Source organism: Coenobita brevimanus, chromosome 71 (genome assembly GCF_032717465.1).
Source record: "Coenobita brevimanus isolate Jiangsu-jjx chromosome 71, ASM3271746v2, whole genome shotgun sequence".
Classification (NCBI taxonomy): domain Eukaryota; kingdom Metazoa; phylum Arthropoda; class Malacostraca; order Decapoda; family Coenobitidae; genus Coenobita; species Coenobita brevimanus.
This window is the reverse complement of record NC_137024.1, coordinates 35575001-35596123: the sequence shown is the minus strand read 5'-3', so window position 1 is coordinate 35596123 and position 21123 is coordinate 35575001. Positions and strand designations below refer to the sequence as shown.

General features: G+C 41.7%; 1 protein-coding gene across 1 annotated transcript in view; it reads right to left on the bottom strand.

The window, feature by feature from the left end:
• LOC145406829 (multiple inositol polyphosphate phosphatase 1-like) overlaps positions 1–21123 on the bottom strand; it is a 162858-nt gene that overhangs the window by 97669 nt on the left and 44066 nt on the right. The gene's annotated exons all lie outside the window — the stretch shown is intronic.

The window sequence follows — 21123 nt, the reverse complement described above, 5'->3', positions numbered from 1 at the left end:
CATAATCAGGAGCAGCAGCTCGAGAATGATGCCCGTGAAGAGCGTAAGATTCAGCGCGAATACGAGCGAGAACAGCGTGAATACGAGCGTGAACAGCGCGAATACGAGCGTGAACAACGAGACAGAGAACGAGAACAAGAACGTGCCGAGCGAGAGGCACGAGAAAAACATGAACTTGAAGTGCTGAAGCTCAAGCGAGATTCTTTGGCTTCAGACACGTCTGGTGCAGTTGGTCCAAGCTCCACGAGCGTTCTCCCTGCACCCACGCATCAAGCTTCCTTCATACAAGGAAAGCGAGCGAATCGAGCCGTACATAGCTCGTTTTGAGGACATGGCAGACATGTATCAACTGGATGAGGCAGCTAAGCGGCTTCAGTTTCTTAGCCTATTTGAGGGCCCTGCCCTCGATATTCTCCACAGAATTCGTGGAGACAATCTCACATATGAGATGATGAAAGCTGCACTCATTAAGGCGTATGGTCTCACAGCAGACGACGCCAAAGTTCAGTTCATGCGAGGCCGTCTCCAAGACAAGGAGACAGCTGTTCAGTTCCTTGATCGTCTCACAGCTTACTTAAATGAGTGGATGGAGAAAGATGAAACTCCTTCCACGCGTGAGGGGATAATTGACCTTATGCTGCGTACACAGCTAGAGAGGTCGTGGCCTGCTGAGCTCATAGCACAGCTTAAGATCTGCCAGGTGAAAGATGCCAGCCAAATGGCAGAAAAGGCTGACGCATTCTTTACTGCATACGGGTATCAAGCTCGTAAGCAAAACACCTGGAGCAGAAAAGATACTGCCAAGTCTGGGAAGCTGTCTCAAACTGAATCCAAGCACCAAGGCCGTTCTCAGAGTAATGGTCAAGGTCCAAGCAAACCAAAGAAGGACCAGGGGCAAAACACTCAGAAACCTGAGTGGAAGCGGTACAACAAGTACCCTAACCAGCAGCAGTATCAGCCACGCAACCGACCGACGGGACAAAGTTTTTCACCACCAGCTCAAAAGAGGCAGGAAGCGAATGCAGCCTTCATTCCTCAGCAGCAGCATGGTGGTCACGTCCCTACCAGTGTGGGTACTTCCCCACAGTTCACTAGTCCCACAGTGACAGTGAACCCCCCTCCACAGATGGCCAATGTTCCATCTCCTTATAATTCACAAGGCACAATGTTTGCCACATCAGTTCAGCAGCCTCATGAGTGGCTAGCTGCTTCCTCCACAGGCCCTCCCACAGGTGACAGTACCTTCCTTGTACAGCCAGGGTTTGTGGGAGGCATTCCTGTGAAGGTCCTGAGAGACAATGGTTCCTCAGGTTGCTCTGTTAAACAGAGTTTAGTTCGGCCTGAGCAGTATACTGGTCGACAGATCCATGCAAAGCTTATTGATGGATCAGTGAGATTGTTCCCTGAGGCATGTATCCAGGTGGCATCTCCATTTTATACTGGTACGACACTTGCAGTTGTCATGCCAGAGCCTCTATTTGACTTTATAGTAGGCAATATTAATGGAGTCAAGGATAGTTGCTCCGATGACGCTACTCAGACTTCGGCTGCTGCGGTAACACGAGCCATGGCTGAGGCTCCAGACTGTGTCACCCCAGTGATCATTGAATCGCCGCAAGATCTGATGTGTAGTCAACTTGTTGTACAAGAACAACATTCTGACCCGACACTTGCTGCCGTGCGGAAAAAACAAAAGGGTCGAGTGATTAAGTATTCACGGGGAGGTCGAGCCAAGTTCCTTCGCAAACAAGGACGGCTCTACCGTGAGTCACGAACACCCAAGGGCGAGGTTCGACTGCAGTTTGTCGTTCCCGCCAAGTACCGCCCAGCAGTGTTACAATGGGGTCATTGTTCAGCCTCAGGAGGTCACATGGGCAAAAGGAAGACCCAGGGCCGTATCCGAGCTGACTTTTTCTGGCCAGGGATGGGACGAGACATAGATAGTTTTGTCCGTTCCTGCAGTGTGTGCCAAAGTATCACCACTAATCAGGGACATGCCCTTCCTGTGCCATTTGTAACCACACCTGTAATCTCTCAGACAGTTGAGAGACAGGGTAGTGGTGAAGTGGGTGCAGACCTGACGTCTCGCCCATTGGCCCCACAGGACACATTATATCCAGGGCCTGTACATACATATTATGTACCGTAGGTTAAGGGGGAAGTTGAGAGGCGACTTGAGGCTATGGAGGACCCAAGTTTGCACAAGGATTCTCAGCTCCCCGATACTAATATAAGTACTGTACGTTAAGGGGGAAGTTCGAGAGAGAACTCCGGAGAGGCGACTTGAGGCTATGGAAGACCCGAGTTTGCACAAGGATTCTCAACTTGCCGACCATAATTGTGTGCTATAATTAATGGCGACCTCGAATGTACGTCGTAGCACTGACTGCTAGGCAGAGAGTAATTGTAACATAATAAAATTTTGTCCCATTGACACTTTTGATGCTCCACCTCAATTGGTTTTGCAGGTTCAGCAATGGGTGTAGCAGTTTTGCTGTGCGGGCCAGCTGATCGTCTGCCGCACGCTGCCGCCTCTTCTCCTCTGCCTTCGTCGTCACCATATTATTTACTGTGTCATTTTACACATAGGTACAGTTACACTACAACTGTCACACCTACACCGTGTATTACATACATCACACTACACAACAATTAGTTGTCAGTGTAAATGTAGCGACTTTTCGCTCAGTTTGACCTGAGTACAGGATTTTCACCGTCGTCACGGAGTTTTTCCCTCAAGCTTGCTTCTATTAACGTAAATACGAGGTTTTTTCGCTCACTGGCGACTGCGACTTTCTCCTGTAGCAGGATAGCACACACACCACAGTGTGAATCTTGTGCGAATGACTTAGGATGTGTACATATATATATATATATATCCACAAATTTTTTCCCATAAGGAAAAAATTTAACTTTGTAAGGGCGTAATGTCACGAATCAATTCGCGACATTTCCCTTTTGTGAGAAGCCACGAACTATTAGTGGAAAACTCACTGTGTATCGCTCAGCTAACCGTTTCTCCCTCTATTTCGGAGTATACTTTTCAAAACATTCGTCACTGTTTTCAAAAGTGACCGATTTAATGCACTTCACTAAGTGCTGTACTGAGCGATACTATTGCTCTTTATTGTTCGTCTCTGCTTGCCTCTGACCGTTAGAAAATGCGGCCAAGTGCTCCGCTTTTCTTTCCCACGACTTGGGCAGTCGAGTGTTTGCTGTGACGGAGAGAGGTCCTGTGCTACAGAAGTGAGAGTAGAGAGAGGTCAGCTAGTACCCAGACTCCGCTTGACACAGCCCCCAGACTCCCATCCTAGATTTGGGTGATACATAGCATTCATCGACCGGTATTTCTTTTTTGTATAATCCTAGTTTTAAGAGTTTAGTTAGGGTGTTTTTTCCTAGGCGTAAGTATTTAGCTTTTGTGTGAGTGAGTGAGTGTGTCTCATTTAATTTGATTTGAATTGTAACGTTAAATTTATTTTTTGTAATTAATAAATTTAACAGTTCTTTTTCTTGAGCTCAATGTAAAGTAAAATCTTGTTTCATTTAATCCAAATTAAGCTTATTTTCCATATAGCTCCTAGCTTGCATAAACGTTTGCTTTCATAACTGGTACTTAGACCAGTCTTGTGGTATTAACTTAAAATCCGTTGTGCCAGATAGGAGTTAATGCATCAGCAAGGACCTGATTATTATTATTAGTATTAGTTATTTATTGTCAGGGGTGAAGTAACTTTCTCCAGAGGCTAACAGTACAGTAATTCAGCAATTGTGAGTAATTAGTCTCTGCTGTGTACTGTTGAGAAAGTTTATAAATTCTCGTTCTTAGAGAATCGTAGCAAGTCAGCGTAAAGTAATCGTTGCTTGATGTAGCAAGACAATCATTGTCTCTGCTCTTCAATATTATTGAATATTAATATCAATTTAAATAATATTTAACCATTTATATCAAAATTACCGTGATATTATAAAAACCCCGTGACAGACGATGCCGTGTGTGTATTTACCTATTTGTATTTACCCATTTCTAGTATACAGGAATTAAGCAATGCTCGTGTTGTCCTGTCTCCATATCCACATTTATCAAGTCTACCTTTACACACATGAATGTTTTTCTCATGCACCACCTCTTTGTCTAAGTCGTTTCAAATATTTAAGAATATACCTAATTGTGATATACACGGAATGTACTATGCTCGTGGGTTTCCGTCGCTGTTTCTCAATAAGTCGAATTTAACTTTAAACTCGTTTAAGTTTTTAGACTGGACGATCTCTTTGTCCAGGCTATTCCATAAGTCTATACTTCTGTAAGGAAAGCTATATTTCTTGATATCCTTCAAGCAGCTTGACTTTTTCAATTTCATTCCATGTCCTCTTGTTGCTCTCTTATCCCATACAAACAGATCTTCTTTGTCAATTTTATCTACTCCCACCATGGTCCTGAACACCGCAATCATGTCTCCCCTCTTTCTCCTTTCCTCTAACGAAGGCAAATCCAGTTTTTCCAGCCTCTCTCTGTATGACAGGTCTGTCAGACTGGGGATCATCTTGGTTGCTGTTCTTTGTATTCTCTCAATCTTGTTTATATCTTTCTTTTTGTGTGGGGACCACACTACCGCTGCATATTCTAACCTGGGGCGGATCATGGTCACTATCAATTTTTTCATCATTTCCTCATCCATATAATGAAATGCTACTCTTATGTTAGTCAAGAGCTTATAAGTCTCTCCAACTATCTTGTTAATGTGCTTTTCTGGTGACAAACTATCTTGGACCAGCACTCCCAAATCTTTCTCTTCTCTCCTTTTTGTGATTAATTCATTACCCAAAAAATAATTCAGTGATGGTCTCCTGGTACTTTTACCCATTTCCAATATTTTACATTTCTTTACATTAAATTTCATTTCCCACGTCCGGCTCCAATTGTGTATCCTATCCAAATCCTCCTGCAGTATTTTACAATCCTCCTCAACCTCTATCTTCCTCAAGATCTTTACATCATCAGCAAACAGACTCGCATAACTGTTCACTCCATCTACCATATCATTTACGTAAATCAGGAACATTACTGGCGCCAACACTGAGCCTTGAGGGACTCCACTTGTTACTTCCCTCCATCCAGACATCTTTTCCTTTATTACTGTCCTCATTTGTCTGTCTCTCAAAAAGTCTCTCATCCATTCCAGAAGTTTCCCCTTTAGTCCTCCTATATATTCTAGTTTCCACATTAGTCTCTTATGAGGTACCTTGTCAAAGGCCTTCTCTAAGTCTAAGTACACACAATCCACCCAACCATCTCTCTCCTGTACCACATCAATCGCTCTTGAGTAAAAGCTCAACAAGTTTGAAACACATGACCTTCCACTTCTGAATCCAAACTGACATTCAGCCAAAATATTCATCTCTTCCAGATATTTTATCCATCTGTCTTTCAGGATTCTCTCACACAATTTTGCGACCATGCTGGTTAGAGACACTGGTCTATAATTCAGGGGTTCTTCCCTGTTTCCTCCCTTGTAAATTGGTACCACATTTGCCCTCTTCCATTCTTTTGGCACTTTCCCCTCTTCCAGTGAGCATACAATTAAGCTGTGAATTTTATCCGCCAGTTGTTCTCTGCATTCCTTCAGTACCCAATTAGAAATTCCATCAGGTCCTGGGGCTTTCCTTACATCTTGAGTTTCCAGTAATTTATACACTTCCTGCACCTCCACTTTTATATCTTTCATCACCGGAACATTTCTAATCACTCCCTCCCCTTCCACAAGCTCCTTTTCTTTAGTGAAAACTGACTGGAAACGTTTGTTCATTATTTCTGCTTGCATTGCCGCATCCTTAAAGACCTCTCCATCTACTTTCAGCTTGGTGATTCCTTCCTTTTGTTTCAGTTTGCCATTAACAAATCTATAAAACAGTTTGGGTTCATCCTTGCATTTGTCAATTATACCTTTTTCAAAATTCCTTTCTTCTTCCCTACGTATTCTTGTGTATTCGTTTTCTTGTTCTTTTATATTCTTCCTTTGTTCTGTCGTTACCTCTCTTTCTCCAATTGTTCCACGTCTTATCTCTCTCTTTTTGGCTATCATACACCTTCTATTAAACCACTCCTTTTTCCTGTTTTCTTTCCCTCTTACTCTTGGTACAAATTTTTCCACTCCCAAATTATAGAGGTCTAGAAAGATATCCCACTTCCTCTGTATCTCTCTTGTTTCTCTGAATTTTCTCCAATCCGCATTTTCAAAAAAGTTTCTCAATCCTGTAAAATTTGCTTTGCCAAAGTTGTATCTTCCCTGTCTATGAAGCTCGTCTCTTGGCTCGACGTTTCCTATTAACATCTGGAACTCAATGACCACGTGATCACTTTTTCCCAAAGGACAGAGATATTCCAATGATTCTATTACATCGGGTTCTTTGGTGAACAGTAAATCTAACCTTGCTGGTGTGTCCTCACCTCGAAACCGTGTCTCTTCTTTGACCCACTGCGTCATCACATTATTCATTATTATATTTAATAACATAGTACCCCACGAATCCTCGCCGCCTCCCGAGTACCATTCCTCCCAGTTCATCTCTTTGCAATTAAAGTCACCCACCAAAATTATATTATTGCTTTTCTCAATTATTTTTTGCAAGTAGCTAGCCATATCTGACAACATCTCATGGTATTCGTCATCCTTCCATGCTCTCGTCTTTGGGGGAACATACACTACCGCCATATCTCTCTTAACATTCTCTCCAGTTTCTAATTTCATATATATCACTTCAGCCCTGCCTTCTCCCATTTCCACAGTATCTACATTTATGTTGTTCTTCACTGCTATCATCACTCCTCCTCCTTTTTTTTCTTTCCTGTCTTTTCTCCACAGTTTGTATTTACCATCTCCCAAATGAACATCAATATCTTCTCTTAATTTAGTCTCTACAAGGCACATGACATCAGGTTCATGTTCTCTCAAGAAATCATTAATTTCGATCCTCGTCGATATGAAACCATCAACATTAGTATATATCACCTTCAAATTATTTTTGACATTATTAATACCCTCTTCTCTCCTACTCTCTGTCCGTACCACTTCCTCAACTTCTGATCTTTCACAACCATCCCCCCTAGTTTCCTTCACTTCTATTTCCTTAAATACCATTTCCTTACTTTCATATCCAATACTCTCCAAAAAAAAGTATTACGTTCTTCCTCTGTCCTCTTATCATTTTTTTCCTTTACTTCTTCCTTTAATGATTTTAAAACTTCTCTTTCTTCTTCATTCAGATCTTTTCTTATTATAATATTTTCCATCCCCGCCTCTTTGCTTAATTTCCAGGTCACTTTAAGTATCTCATTTATTACACTTTCTGATGTAAACTTGACTCTCATTGGTCTTGTTTCCCCTTTCTTATAAGGCCCTATCCTCCTTACTTCCTCAATTTCTTTTACCCACTTGTCTCCTTCGGGGTCAATCTTGCCTAATATTCCTCTCACGATGTTCGTGTCTTTCTCGAGTCTTGCGAACCTAACCTTTTCTTCCTCTTCCCTGTTTCCAAATACTACCACACATCTGTTCCTTTCTACAGTTTCTCTCACTATTTTCTCTTTTTTCTTCAGTATTTTCACTACATTTTCTTCCATTTCTTTCTTGTTCATTTCCCTTTCTTCCTGGATGATCTCTCTTAAGCTGACCACTTCTTTCTGTTCTTCTTCTACGTGTGCCCACTTTGCCTTGTGTTCTTCTAGTACATTACTCACCTTCTCCGTTTTATTAGTACTCTCTTCAAGTTTCCTCCTCAGTTCAACATTCTCCCTCTTCAAATTCTTAATCTCTTCATTGGCTGTTTCGTTGGACTGGATTAGACTCTGTATGGTGGTTTCCGTATTTCCTGACACATCCTTTATCACTAGATTCTCTACTTTTTTTTCGAGTTCACTAATCCTCATAATTAATGTTTTCATCAGGTCCATGACATTGGTATTAGCATCAAATCCTTGAAATTCCATTCCCTCATTGTTTACATTTTCGGCCATCTTTAACGTACCGGTAAAATACCTAAACCGCTGTTACCGAATAAGCCACAAACATTCATGTATACTATTGCCAACAAATCTTTAAATTTTTGGTAGTCTACCAACTTTCGTTATTTTAAATTTAAAGAAAGACCCTAGGAGACAGGACAGACAAAATTCCTGAAACTACTCAAGGTTAGGAGCGATGCCTGGGATGACCTCTCTCTCCGGCTGCTCGTGTGTGTGTGTGTGTGTGTGTTCTTACCTAATTGTTCTTAGCTAACTGTAGCTTTACAAATTGAGTCAAGCTCGTACTGTCCCGTGTGTTAAACCACTGTTATCATACATATCCTTAAATTTAAGAATAGTTTTGGCACACACTATTTCATTTGGTAGTGCATTCCAATGATCAATTGCCCTATTTGGGAAACTGAATTTCCTTATGTCTTTATCACCTCTCTTTTTATGCAGCTTTTTGCAGTATCCTCTAGCTGATGCTTCCCCATAGGTTATATGCTCATTTATGTCTATTTTCTCTTTTCCTGTGATGCATTTATATAGCATAATCATGTCTCCTCTTTTCCCTTTCTCTTGTAATGTTGGTAGGTTCAACTATTCTAGTCTTTCTTCATAGCTTAGAACCCTTAACCACCACCACGCTAATTCTTATAAGCCTGATTACCTTCCGTGAATCATTGTTTTTCAACTTTTTAAAAAATATTAAGTTGATTTTTTGTCATCAGGTCAAGTGTTTCTGAGCTCGAACTCTTCATCACCCTCGCCTTTTTGTAATTTACACCTCTGGGGTGGGTGTGAAGACAGCAATAAGTCACCCAGCACCATGGGAGGTAGACGGGTGTGAATCCCCCATTACTGGGCTACAAATGAGAACTGAATTGCTAAATATGTGGTACTTTGGCAACTGTGGTGTAGCTGGGCTTGGCAACAGCTCTGATGGCATAGAGGGACTCAATGTTCCCATGGAAACCACTGACACTTCCTCGTGCCTGAAATTGTGGTGCAGAGACCCATCGCCTCATATGGGGGTGATCAGTGCAGCCAGGGATGGCCTGCATATCACCTCATTTGAGGCGATGAGCATGGCGGGGGTTAAGCTTGGTACCCATCTTGTAGCAGCGCTTTGTACTTTTTCAATCTTATCTATGTGTTTTTTGAGATGTGGATTCCAGACTACTGATGCATACTCCTGGGTTGGTCTGATGAATGATGTTATTATTTTTCTCAGCATGTTTTCATTTACATATGTGAATGCAATTCTCATATTAGCATGCAGTGTATACATGTTCCATACCTTTTCACTGATGTGGTCAGCCAGAAATAGTCTGCTATTGATAATCACTCCTAGTTCCTTATATGTGTAGGGTTGAAATTCCTAGCTTATAATCACAGTCTGGCCTTTTTCCACTTTTCTATCTATCTATCTATTGTCAGACGCCTAAATCCCGTTCGGGGTGGCCACAAACAAATCGCCTCCATGTCGCCCTGTCCCCCGTCATTTCACTGCTCCGCTCCCAACTCACACCCCTCTCTCTCATATACCTCTCCACCCCATCCCTCCATCTCATCCTCGGCCTCCCCCTCCCTCTTCCCCCCTCCACCTCACTCATATACACTCTCTTCGTCAGTCTTTCACCCTCCATCCTCTCCACACGGCCAAACCACCTCAGTGTATTCCTCCTAACCCTTCCTATCACATCCACATCCACACCACAACGCTCCTTTATATCCTCATTTGTCAGCCCGTCTCTCATGTGACTCCACAGGCTCCACTTAAATAACTCATTTCCACTGCTCTCACTCTTGATTTGTGTCCTTCCAGCAAAGTCCAAGCTTCACTTCCATACGTTAGAGTTGGTATCACAATACTGTCATGTAGTAACTTTTTCCACTTTTAACAAACTTAATTACATGGAATTTGTCCCCACTGAATTCTATTTGCCATCTATAGCTCCATTCACATAGCTTATTTAATCATCATGTGCCACGGCCATAATGTTACGGCCTGCCATGTGTGTGTGTACAGATTGCCACAGCCGTAATATTACGGCCTGCCGTGTGTGTACAAACTGCCACGTCCATAATATTATGGCCTGCCATGTGCGTGCACAAACTGCCACGGCCATAATATTACGGCCTGCCATGTGCATGCATAAATGGCCTGCCATGTGTGTGCACAAACTGCCATGGCCGTAATATTACGGCCTGCCATGTGTGTGCACAAACTGCCACAGCCGTAATATTACGGCCTGCCATGTGTGTGCACAAACTGCCACAGCCGTAATATTACGGCCTGCAATTGAAAAAAACAGCCAAAATTCAAAAATTCAAATTTGTCAGGACATTTTTAGTAGGCATAGTCCTGCACCTCTGTAGGGCTGGTACCAACGATATGACTCACCCATGCCTCCCCTGGGCTGCGCAAGTTGCAGTGTCTTCAGTCTTACTTTGACTGTGAGTGAACATCATGTCACACCAAGGTCTTTCCCAACATGATATTGACAATCTTTTGATGGTCCCAACTGAAGGTGAAAGTGATTCACCAGCTGATGCTGATGCTAATAATGGTTATGCAACCACTTTTTACATGTGTAAAATACTAACTTTATTATGAACATATACCCGATAAATGTTACTCACTCACCTGTCATAAAGAGCCCCTGCACATCATTATGCTTGGGGACAGTTCCCACATCATCTATGTACCTTCCAAGAGTGTCCTTGTGTCATTTGGGTTAGTTTCCCAAGAAGAAAATGCCAAATTCCTACCTCAACTCACTGGGTGTCTGTCATGGGCAGGCTGAACATTTCAGCCGAGAGATAAGAATGAATCAACCTCAAAATCGACCTTTTAGGCTTCTGAAAGTACTTTTATGGTTATTTTCCATGTTTACTCATCATTCCTGACCTATCTAGCAAAAAAAAATAATAATAATAATAATTAAATGGTCGAAAATTGGCTGGCACCACGGCTCCGTGAAGGTCCTAAGTTGGCCAGAACATGGGGTTAATTCTTCTTGTAGCACTTTCCTAAGTTGGCCGGAACACGGGGTTAATTCTTCTTGTAGCTCTCTGCAAGTGTCTATATTTGTAATTCTCCTTTGTATTTTTGCACCATCAGCAAACACATTTAGATAGCCTTCTTGTAGCACTTTCCTAAGTTGGCCGGAACACGGGGTTAATTCTTCTTGTAGCTCTCTGCAAGTGTCTATATTTGTAATTCTCCTTTGTATTTTTGCACCATCAGCAAACACATTTAGATAGCTTTCATTTCCAATTTTGCTGTCTATTTCATTTATACATACTAATAACATAACTGGTGCCAGCGCTGAGCCCTGTGGAACTCCGTTAGTCACTTCCCTTCATGATGAGTAATTTCTCCTTAGTACTGTTCTCATTTCCCTTTTCCTGAGAAAATCTTGCATCAACAGAACACATACACTCAATCCTCGTAAATCGTGTGTTCATAAATCACGGATTCGTAAATCATGGCTAGGTGGCCGTCAGACTGCCGGCAACCTTAAATCACTGTTAAGTCACGAAAATCGTGGACCTAGGCACCTGAGTGGGCCTTTTCTGAGAAGAACCATAAACCACGGCATTCAAACTGAAAATTGCGACCCAACAACCAATCACTGAGCATCCCTGGTGGCATATGTGCATACTAATGCCACCATGTTGTTGTTGTTCTTGTCCCGCCAGTCCGCACACTACAGACCGTCACTGTGGAGTACAAGAGTTACCGGCCTTTTTTGTGCAACTTCCTCCTGCCTCCTACCTGCCATGGCCCCTCCCGACCCCCCAATGAAGCGCTCTAAGCAATGTGTCAAGAAGCTGCCGCAGTTGTTGTACGGTCAACGTTTGAAGCTTATTCATTGTGTTGAGAGGGGAGAGAAGTTTTCAAAGCTGGCGAAATAGTTTGGGAAGAACAAGTGCTGAGAGGTTCAAAGTTCTTCCCAACACCACCCCTCTCCATTCACTTAAGCAATTTTGTCATAGGATTAAGGTGAGATCCCTTAACATGGCTTATTTCTATTTAATACATACACTGAATATTCCTAAATTTGTATGTTTGTGTTTGATGGTGCCTAGATAGGTGTAGGTAGGGTGCTGTGGGGGTGGGTTGGCCAAAGGCCAGACCCAAATTAATTTTTCACATAAGAGTTATTATTCATAAATCATGGAATTTGTAAACCATGGCAGTGGTCCAGACCCAAATTGCCATGATTTACGAGGATCGAGTGTACCTTGGATTCCTCCTTGAAAGTACAGTTTCCGAAAAATTCTTTGGTGTGGCATTCTGTCAAATGCTTTCTTGAAATCTAAAGAGATACTGTCTATGCATCCTTCTCTTTTCTGTAGTGTTTCTGCAACTCTATCATAGTAGCTTAATAGATTAGTATCGCATGATTTTCCCTTTCTAAAACAGAACTGTCTTTCTGTTATCATACTGTATTTTGCCCAGTGGTTTGTCCAAATTTTTCTTATCAGCTTTTCTAGTATCTTATTTACAACACTGGTCAGGGAAACTGGTCGGTGGCTCAATGGACTCTGTCTACAGTATTTCCTTTCATGAATAGGGGAACAATGTTTTCTCCAAATATCTGGAAGTTTACCCTGACTTAAAGGATTCCTTGAGTATTAAAAATATTGGTCTGCTTAACCTTCTGCACATTCATATAGTGCCCAACCTGAAATTTTGTGGGGACCATTTGCCTTTCCTTTGTCTAATATGCTCAACTCTTCCTGTACCTCATGCTCTGAAATTCGTATATTTGGTAATATGTGTGGGCATGCATGTTCCTTATCATCTCTCTCAAAATTACTTTCTTCAGTAAAAACTTACTGGAATTTTTCGTTATGAACTTCACAAATATCTTCTTCTTGGATACAGATTATCTCTTCATCCACGATGGACTGTATTTTATCTTTAACTTTGGTTTTGCTTCAGATGTAGCAGTAAAACAGCATTGGCTGATCACTACTTTTATTTATGATGTCTTCCTCAAACTGTCTTTGAGCTTCTCTCCTTATTCTTGTACAGTATAATCAGCTTCACTGATCCCTACTTTTATTTGTCTTCCTCAAACTGTCTTTGAGCTTCTCTCATTATCCTTGTACAGTATAATAATTTCTTGCCTGTTTATGGTAGTTATATGCCCTCTCACTATTATGTCTTTGGTATCTATTCCACAGCGAGTCTCTTTTCTCTTCTGACTTTTTACATTCTGTATTAAAGCATTTTTTTATTCTTATTTCTGTTTCTTTGTGCTGAGGGATATAATTTTGTGTGTGTGTGTGTGTGTGTGTGTGTGTGTGTGTGTGTGTGTGTGTGTGTGTGTGTGTGTGTGTGTGTGTGTGTGTGTGTTCTTACCTAATTGTATCTTTACAGGAATGAGTCAAGCTCGTCCTGTCCCATGTATTAAAAAAAAAAAAAAAAAAAAAATACTTATCCATAAATTTATTACTGTAGTTTTGGCACACACTGTTTTATTCGGTAGTGCATTCCACTGATCAACTGCCCTATTTGGGAAACTGAATTTCCTTACATCTATATCACCTCTCTTTTTATGCAGTTTTTTGCAGTGTCCTCTTGCTGATGCTTCCACATAAGCTATATATTCATTTATGTCTATTTTCTCCTTCCTTGAGATGCATTTATATAGCATAATCATGTCTCCTCTTCTCCTTCTCTCTTGTAGTGTTGGCAGATTCAGTTTTTCTAATCTTTCTTCGTAGCTTAGATCCATCAACCTTGGTACCCATCTTGTAGCAGCCCTAAGAACTTTTTCAATCTTATCTACGTGTTTCTTGTGATAAGGATTCCAGGCTACTGATGCATACTCCAGGGTTGGTCTGATGAATGATGTTATTAATCTTATCTGTGTGTTTCTTCAGATAAGGATTCCAGACTACTGTTGCATACACCAGGGTTAGTGTGATGAATGATGTTATTATCTTTCTCAGCATGTCTTCATTTATATATGTGAATGCTATTCTCATATTAGCAAGCAGTGTATACATGTTCCATACCTCACTGATGTGGTCTGCCAGAGACAGTCTGTTACTGATAATCACTCCTAGGTCCTTCTCTCTTTCTAGTATGTGTAGGGTTTTATTTCCTAACTTGTAATCCCAGTCTGATCTTTTTCCACTTTTACCAGACTTAATTACGACACCACTGAATTTCATTTGGTATTTATCTCTCCATGCATGAAGTTTAATTCTTCTTGTAGCTCTCTACAAGAGTCTGTGTTAGTAATCCTCCTTTGTATTTTTGCATCAGCGCAAACATATTTAGATAGCTTTCATTTCCAGTGTTACTATCTATGTCATTTACATACACTTAAAACATAATTGGTGCCAGCACTGAGCCCTGTGGAGCTCTGCTAGTCACTTCCCTCCATGATGAGTAATTTCCCCTTAGTACTGTTCTCATTTCCCTTTTTCTGAGAAAACCCTGCATCCAACAGAACACATTACCTTGGATTCCTCCTTGATGGTACAATTTCCATAAAAGTCTTTGGAGCGGTACTTTGTCAAATGCTTTCTTGAAATCTAGATAGATACTGTCGACCCACCCTTCTCTTTTCTACAATGTTTCTGCAACTCTGTCATGGTACCTTAACAGATTAGCAACACATAATTTTACCCACACTTTTGTTATCAGGTTTTCCAGTATCTTACTTACAACACTGGTCAGTGATACTGGTCGGTAGTTGAGTGGATTTTGTCTATTTCCTTTCTTGAATAGAGGAACAATGTTTGCTTTCTTCCGAATATCAGGTATACCTCATACCAATTAATCTGGCCAGGCATGTATGGCAACATTGTTCCTGCCGAGATTCTGATTGGCTGGAGGTGTTTGTTCGATTTCGTTGTTGCTTAAACCGATACTTTCATTATTATCAGATATGATGCCGAGTTTGTCGACAATGCAATCGTCAAAAGCAATAAGAAATCCGTTATATACTTAACAAAAATGAAATTTGCGTAGGAAGATAGAAATATGAGCCAACAAAGTATTATAACAGTCAAAGTCAAGGTCAGCATTCTAACAATTCCTTTAAATCTCCGACACTCGATAATATACCAAAATTAAGGAAACCTGCTTAATCTAAGCGTTGGTGTAACACACATTTAAATTTTAAGATCAGTCCGCACCCTTAAACGGTGCCACAACTCTGAATAATTAAAAGTTCTAATGAAAAGACGAGTTGTGCAGGGAGGGAGGTTTGAAAAAATTTCGAAAATCAAAGTACAGTAGGCTAAAGGAAAACTATTTCATTTTATCTCCTCTATTATCACAGTACGGACTGATCTTAAAATTTAAATGTGTGTTACACCAACGCTTAGATTAAGCAGGTTTCCTCAATTTTCTGTTATATTATCGAGTGTCGGAGATTTAAAGGAACTGTTAGAATGCTGACCTTGACTTTGACTGCTAAAATACTTTCTTGACACATATTTCTATCTTCCTACGCAAATTTCATTTTTGTTAAGTATATAACGGATTTCTTATTGCTTTTCACGATTGTACTGTTGACAAACTCAGCATCATATCTGATAATAAAGAAAGTATCGATTTAAGCAACAACGAAATCGAACAAACACCTCCAGCCAATCAGAATCTCGGCAGGAACAATGTTGCCATACATGCCTGGCCAGATTAATTGGTATGAGGTATAGTTTACCTTGACCCAAGGATTCCTTGAATATTACAGATAGTGGTCTACTTAACTCCCCTGCACATTTCTTTTCTAATTCACTAACCCTCATGATCAATGTTTTAACCAAATCCATTACAGTTGTGCACCAACTTTTGCTACAGCAGGATTCGCGGAATCCACTTTCGCGGCATGCACCAAATATTCCCTAACTTCCACTTTCGCTTGAAAAAAATTGATTTTCGCGCACAAATTTTGGGTTTGGGACAATATTTTGAACTTTGAATTTCCTGCACCGCCCGCCCGCAACCCACCGCCATCTTGAATGACGTCATGTCAACACTCTGTCCACCCATTCCCGCCATTGTGTACGAGCGTGCTAGCTCCATTGTGTTGGATTCTCACGGTTCAATGGCCTCTACTACACCTGGTAGTGTGGGGAAAGGGCCTGGTGGTGTGGGGGGAGAGCCTGGTGGTGTGGGGGGAGGGCCGGGAGGCAGTGGTGGTGATAAAAAGTGGCCGGGACATTCAAAGTCGGGAGGAAAGGCCAAGGCTAAAAGAGAGTATCGTGTTGGAGTGAAGAAACGGCAGTATAATAATGAAATGAAAAGGAAGATAGTTGTTTGTATCTCACAATGCAATGTACAATAGTGATTTGATGTACTGTATTGCAAGTGAAAATGAAAATCTGATGTTACTTTAGGATAACCGGGAACCAATTAGCCTTTTTGCCATAAAGACAATGCCCCAACTTTCGCTAATTCCACTTTCGCGCATTATTTTTGGACCCAATTAGGCGCGAAAATTGGTGCCTCACTGTACATTTGTTTCATTGTCAAAACCTGGAAATTCGGGTCCCTTGATGTTAATATTGTTGGCCATGTTTAAGGTTGGTTACAGTACTGAACACCTGTTACCGAAATTCCTATAAACATTCATGTACAGTATACTCACCAACAACAGCTATTTACATTTTTGGTGGTCTACAGTATATTAATTTACAATACTTTACACTTTAGATAAGACTAAAGGAGACAGGACAAACATAGTTCCTGAACACTACTTGAGGTTTGCAGCAGTGGTTGAGAGGTAGCTGAGACACGTCCGATCGCTCTGACTGCTCCTGTGTGTGTGTGTGTGTGTGTGTGTGTGTGTGTGTGTGTGTAAAGTGGGTGGGTGGGTGGGTGAGAAGTGTTATATGGTACAACTCAGTGTAGAGTCACCTGAAGGTGGCATTAAATTTAGTAATTGAAAAATAATAATAATAAATAAATAAAATAATGACAACTAGAGTACAAAGTTGGTATATTACAGCTAACAGGTTAAAAGGTGAACTGAGTGAATTTTTCTCAGTATTACTTCAGAAATAACCAACATTACCGATTTTCATTATATTACGTCCCTGAACTATTCTCAATAAGACTTACCATTTAAGCCTAGTTTGAGTTGGGGGAGCGAATTTTGTAACAGTAGTCATATAGTGACAGGTTAGGCTAACGCCTAGTAGCGGATGAATGTTGCGCCATATTGGCTGGTGCAGGCGTGTGCACTCGGTCTATGTCGGCTGGACTCGAGTGTGCTCGGCTGGTACTTTCGTATGTATGTGAGTGTTAAAAACAGCCAATCAGGCGTTCCCGAGCAACAGGGACTTTTGAAACCAGCCAGTCACAACAGTCGTAAGTAAAACCAGCCAATCACCTTAAAGTATTTGTGGGTGACGCAGGGACGCCCAAGATTTGAAAGTTAGTCATAGTCACGGCCTCCGGTGGTGAAGAATGTGATGCTGGTTTCCAAGCTTGTATTGGTTATAGCAAGGATTACTGGCAGATTATCAAGGGCTGCCACAATAATAACGAAGCATCTAATGATCTACTAAGAAAAAAATGCCCAGTGAAGTACAGTGTAAAGAGTGTAATATGCCCTGCAAAGATCGGGAGGTAGACATCAGTGGTACTGCAGCCGGTGGAGGAAAAGTCGGAAGAGTAAGGAGAAGATCCAGTGCAAATTCACCGTTTCAGATTATAAAGGACCAATTCTGCACCCTTAAAGGTAGGTCAGGTCAGGTCAGGTCAGGTCAGGTCAGGTTAGGTTGTGATGGGTTTGGTTAGGTTAGGTTGTGATGGGTTTGGTTAGGTTAGGTTGTGATGGGTTTGGTTAGGTTAGGTTGTGATGGGTTTGGTTAGGTTAGGTTGTGATGGGTTTGGTCAGGTTAGGTTGTGATGGGTTTGGTTAGGTTAGGTTGTGATGGGTTTGGTTAGGTTAGGTTAGGTTGGGTTGGGTTGGGTTAGGTTAGGTTGGGTTAGGTTAGGTTAGTATAATGCAAAATAATGTTTTTAATTAATCTTGATCTTGATTTGGGCGGATAAACCCACTTTCGGAATTCTTACTCAAATTTCAAAAAGGGGGATTTTCCCCAAAAAATGAAAGTCAGAATCAATTAAAACACACTATTTTGCATTGGAACACAAACAAATTTTCATTAAAATAACCGTTGGTTACTTCTAAAAATTTTCCTTTTTCTCTTTGAAGGTTGGGTTGAAACAGAGATGTGTCATGTCTCCATGGTTGTTCAATCTGTACATGGATGGGGTAATAAAAGAGGAACAAGGTAGGGTAGTGGATGTTGGAGTGGCCCTGGTGAGAGAGGGCAGTGTTTGGAAACTCCCTGTACTGTTATTTGCAGATGATACTGTGTTGTTGAGTGAAGACGAAGGGGAGCTGCAAGGCTTGGTGGATGAGTTTGGGAGAGTGTAAGAAACGGAATCTAAAGGTGAATGTAGGGAAGAGTAAAGTGATGGTCTTTGAGAGAGGTGAAGTCAGTGAATGTACAGCAATGTTGGATGGTTAGGAATTGGAAAGCGTGAGTATGTTTATGTACTTGGGTAGTGTGATGAATAAGGATGGAGGTTTGGAGGGTGAAGTGCTTGAAAGGGTACAGCAGGGAAGAAAGGTTGCTGGTTCCTTGAAAGCAGTGATAAGAAACAGGGAAGTGAGCATGGAAGTGAAAATGTTATTACATGACAGTATTGTGATACCAACTCTAACATATGGAAGTGAAGCTTGGACATTGTTGGAAGGGCACAAGTCAAGAGTGAAAGCAGTGGAAATGAGTTATTTGAGAGGAGCCTGTGGAGTCACATGGAGAGACAGAATATAAAGGAGCGTTGTGGTGTGGATGTGGATGTGATAGGAAGCGTTAGGAGGAATACACTAAGGAGATTTGGCCATGTGGAGAGGATGGAGTGTGAAAGACTGACGAAGAGAGTGTATATGAGTGAGGTGAAGCGGGGGGGAGGGAGGGGGAGGCCGAAGATGAGATGAAGGGATGGGGTGGAGAGGTATATGAGAGAGGGGCGTGTGAGTTGGGAGCAGGGCAGTGAAATGGTGGGGGACAGGGCGACGTGGAGGCGATTTGTTTGTGGCCACCCCGAACGGGATTAAGGCGTCTGGCAATAGATAGATAGATAGATAGATAGGTTAAAAGGTGGATAGTGAGGTATACACTGCCTAAAAAAGATATTTGCCAGGATGGAGGTAACTCCACCACTGAACTTGTTGGTTGTAATATACCAACTTTATACTCTAGCTGTCCTCATTTTGTTACTTTTTTTTTTTTTAATCTACTAAATTAAATGTGGTGCCACCTTCAGGTGACTACACTGAGTGGTAAGCCAAAAGGTTTCCTGGGGCTAGGCAGTAACTGTACAACCAAGAAGTAAGTTTGTGTTGATCTGGTATTAACCCCTTCTTTACCGACCCCTCCTCCCAATGTAAACACTATGTTTACCCCCCATACCAACCTGATAGCTCCCCCTCCCGTAGTGTGAGGGGTAGTGTATATTTTTTGCCACATCGAAACAATTCACTCTTTGTGATTTGTTTGTATACTGATGATCACATAAACCCAGCATGATGTTGGTAATACAAAAAGATTATAAAATAAATCATTACGGTATATAAGTTTACATGTCTTATGCTGAAGTACTGTTACCCAGGTAACTACTGTACAAACTGGCTTGAAAATATTGTCCTGCACAGATGGACGGCTTATTTATTTACCTTGTAAGCTGAGTATGAAGTGTGTGGACATACGTGATGGTGATGGCAACCTTGACCCACTTGTTGCCGAGAGTGCAGCGTCACTGAGCTCGCTACTAATTTCCTCCTCCTCCTTACTCACATCAACCTCGCTACTAATTTCCTCCTCCTCCTTACTCACATCAACCTCGCTACTAATTTCCTCCTCCTCCTTACTCACATCAACCTCGCTACTAATTTCCTCCTCCTCCTTACTCACATCAACCTCGCTATCATTTTCAGGATCACAGTCATCTACTGACACATCAGATACTGCTGCATCATCATCTGATACATCTAATTAAGTATCCTCATGAGGAATAAACTCGTCACTATCGGAATCTGCCAGAGACGCCATGAGAGAAAAATATCCTGTACACCCTCTCTCGTGGTCAAGTGCGTGGTAACTGACTCTCTCAGGCAGGCTAAGATGTGTAAATTTTGCCGTATGTCAGCAGAAAATATATTACGATATCTGTAGTAGAAATTATAAATAAAATAATGATTGATCTAAAAGAGGTAACATCACAGATGAGTGAGCAAGCCATTGGTGTCACCACAACTCAGTCATGATGTATCTTATGATCTCAGAATCTGTCAGTCTTTGTTGTCAAAACACAGAGCTGTTGCTAACACGAGGTCCTCAGAAACAGCCTTACCGGGCTGCCCGGAGGCCCATAAGCTGCCATTCATTAGAGGGTGTACCAGCACACCACGGTAGCGGTTCCGGTGTCTCACGGGTGTTTACAGGCGATGTACGGGGTACATCAAAACACATTTTCGGTAAAGAGGGGTTAAAGTGTTCCAACTGGATGTCAAATAAGGATGTTCCAAGAAATGGCTCAGGTTTATTTGCTTGAATAATGCTGTTCTAAAGCAAGGAACGTTGTGGGGTAGATGTGGATGTGGTTGAAAAGATTAGGAGAAATACACTGAGGTGGTTTGGACATGTGGAGAGGATGGAGAATGAAAGACTGACTAAGAGGGTGTATGTAGGTGAGGTGGAGGGAGGGAGAGGGAGGGGTAGACCGAGGATGAGGTGGAGGGATGGAGTTGAGAGGTATATGAGGGAGGGGGGGGTGAGTTGGGGGGAGGGGAGTCAAATGGTGGGTGACAGAGTGACTTGGAGGCGTTTTGTCTGCGGCCACCCTTTGCGGGATTAGGGCGTCGGGCTATAGATAGATAGATAGATAAAGCAAGCAACTGATCACTCTTGCCTTAAGTGTATAATCTGGGTAGCCTAGCCCTGGATCCCTAAGCTCCTGGTAGGAAAATTAAGTGTTGGGTATTGAATGGATAGTTGGAAATACACTATGAATTACTTAAAAAATACCCATTTATACTACTTATAAAGCTAATTTATCA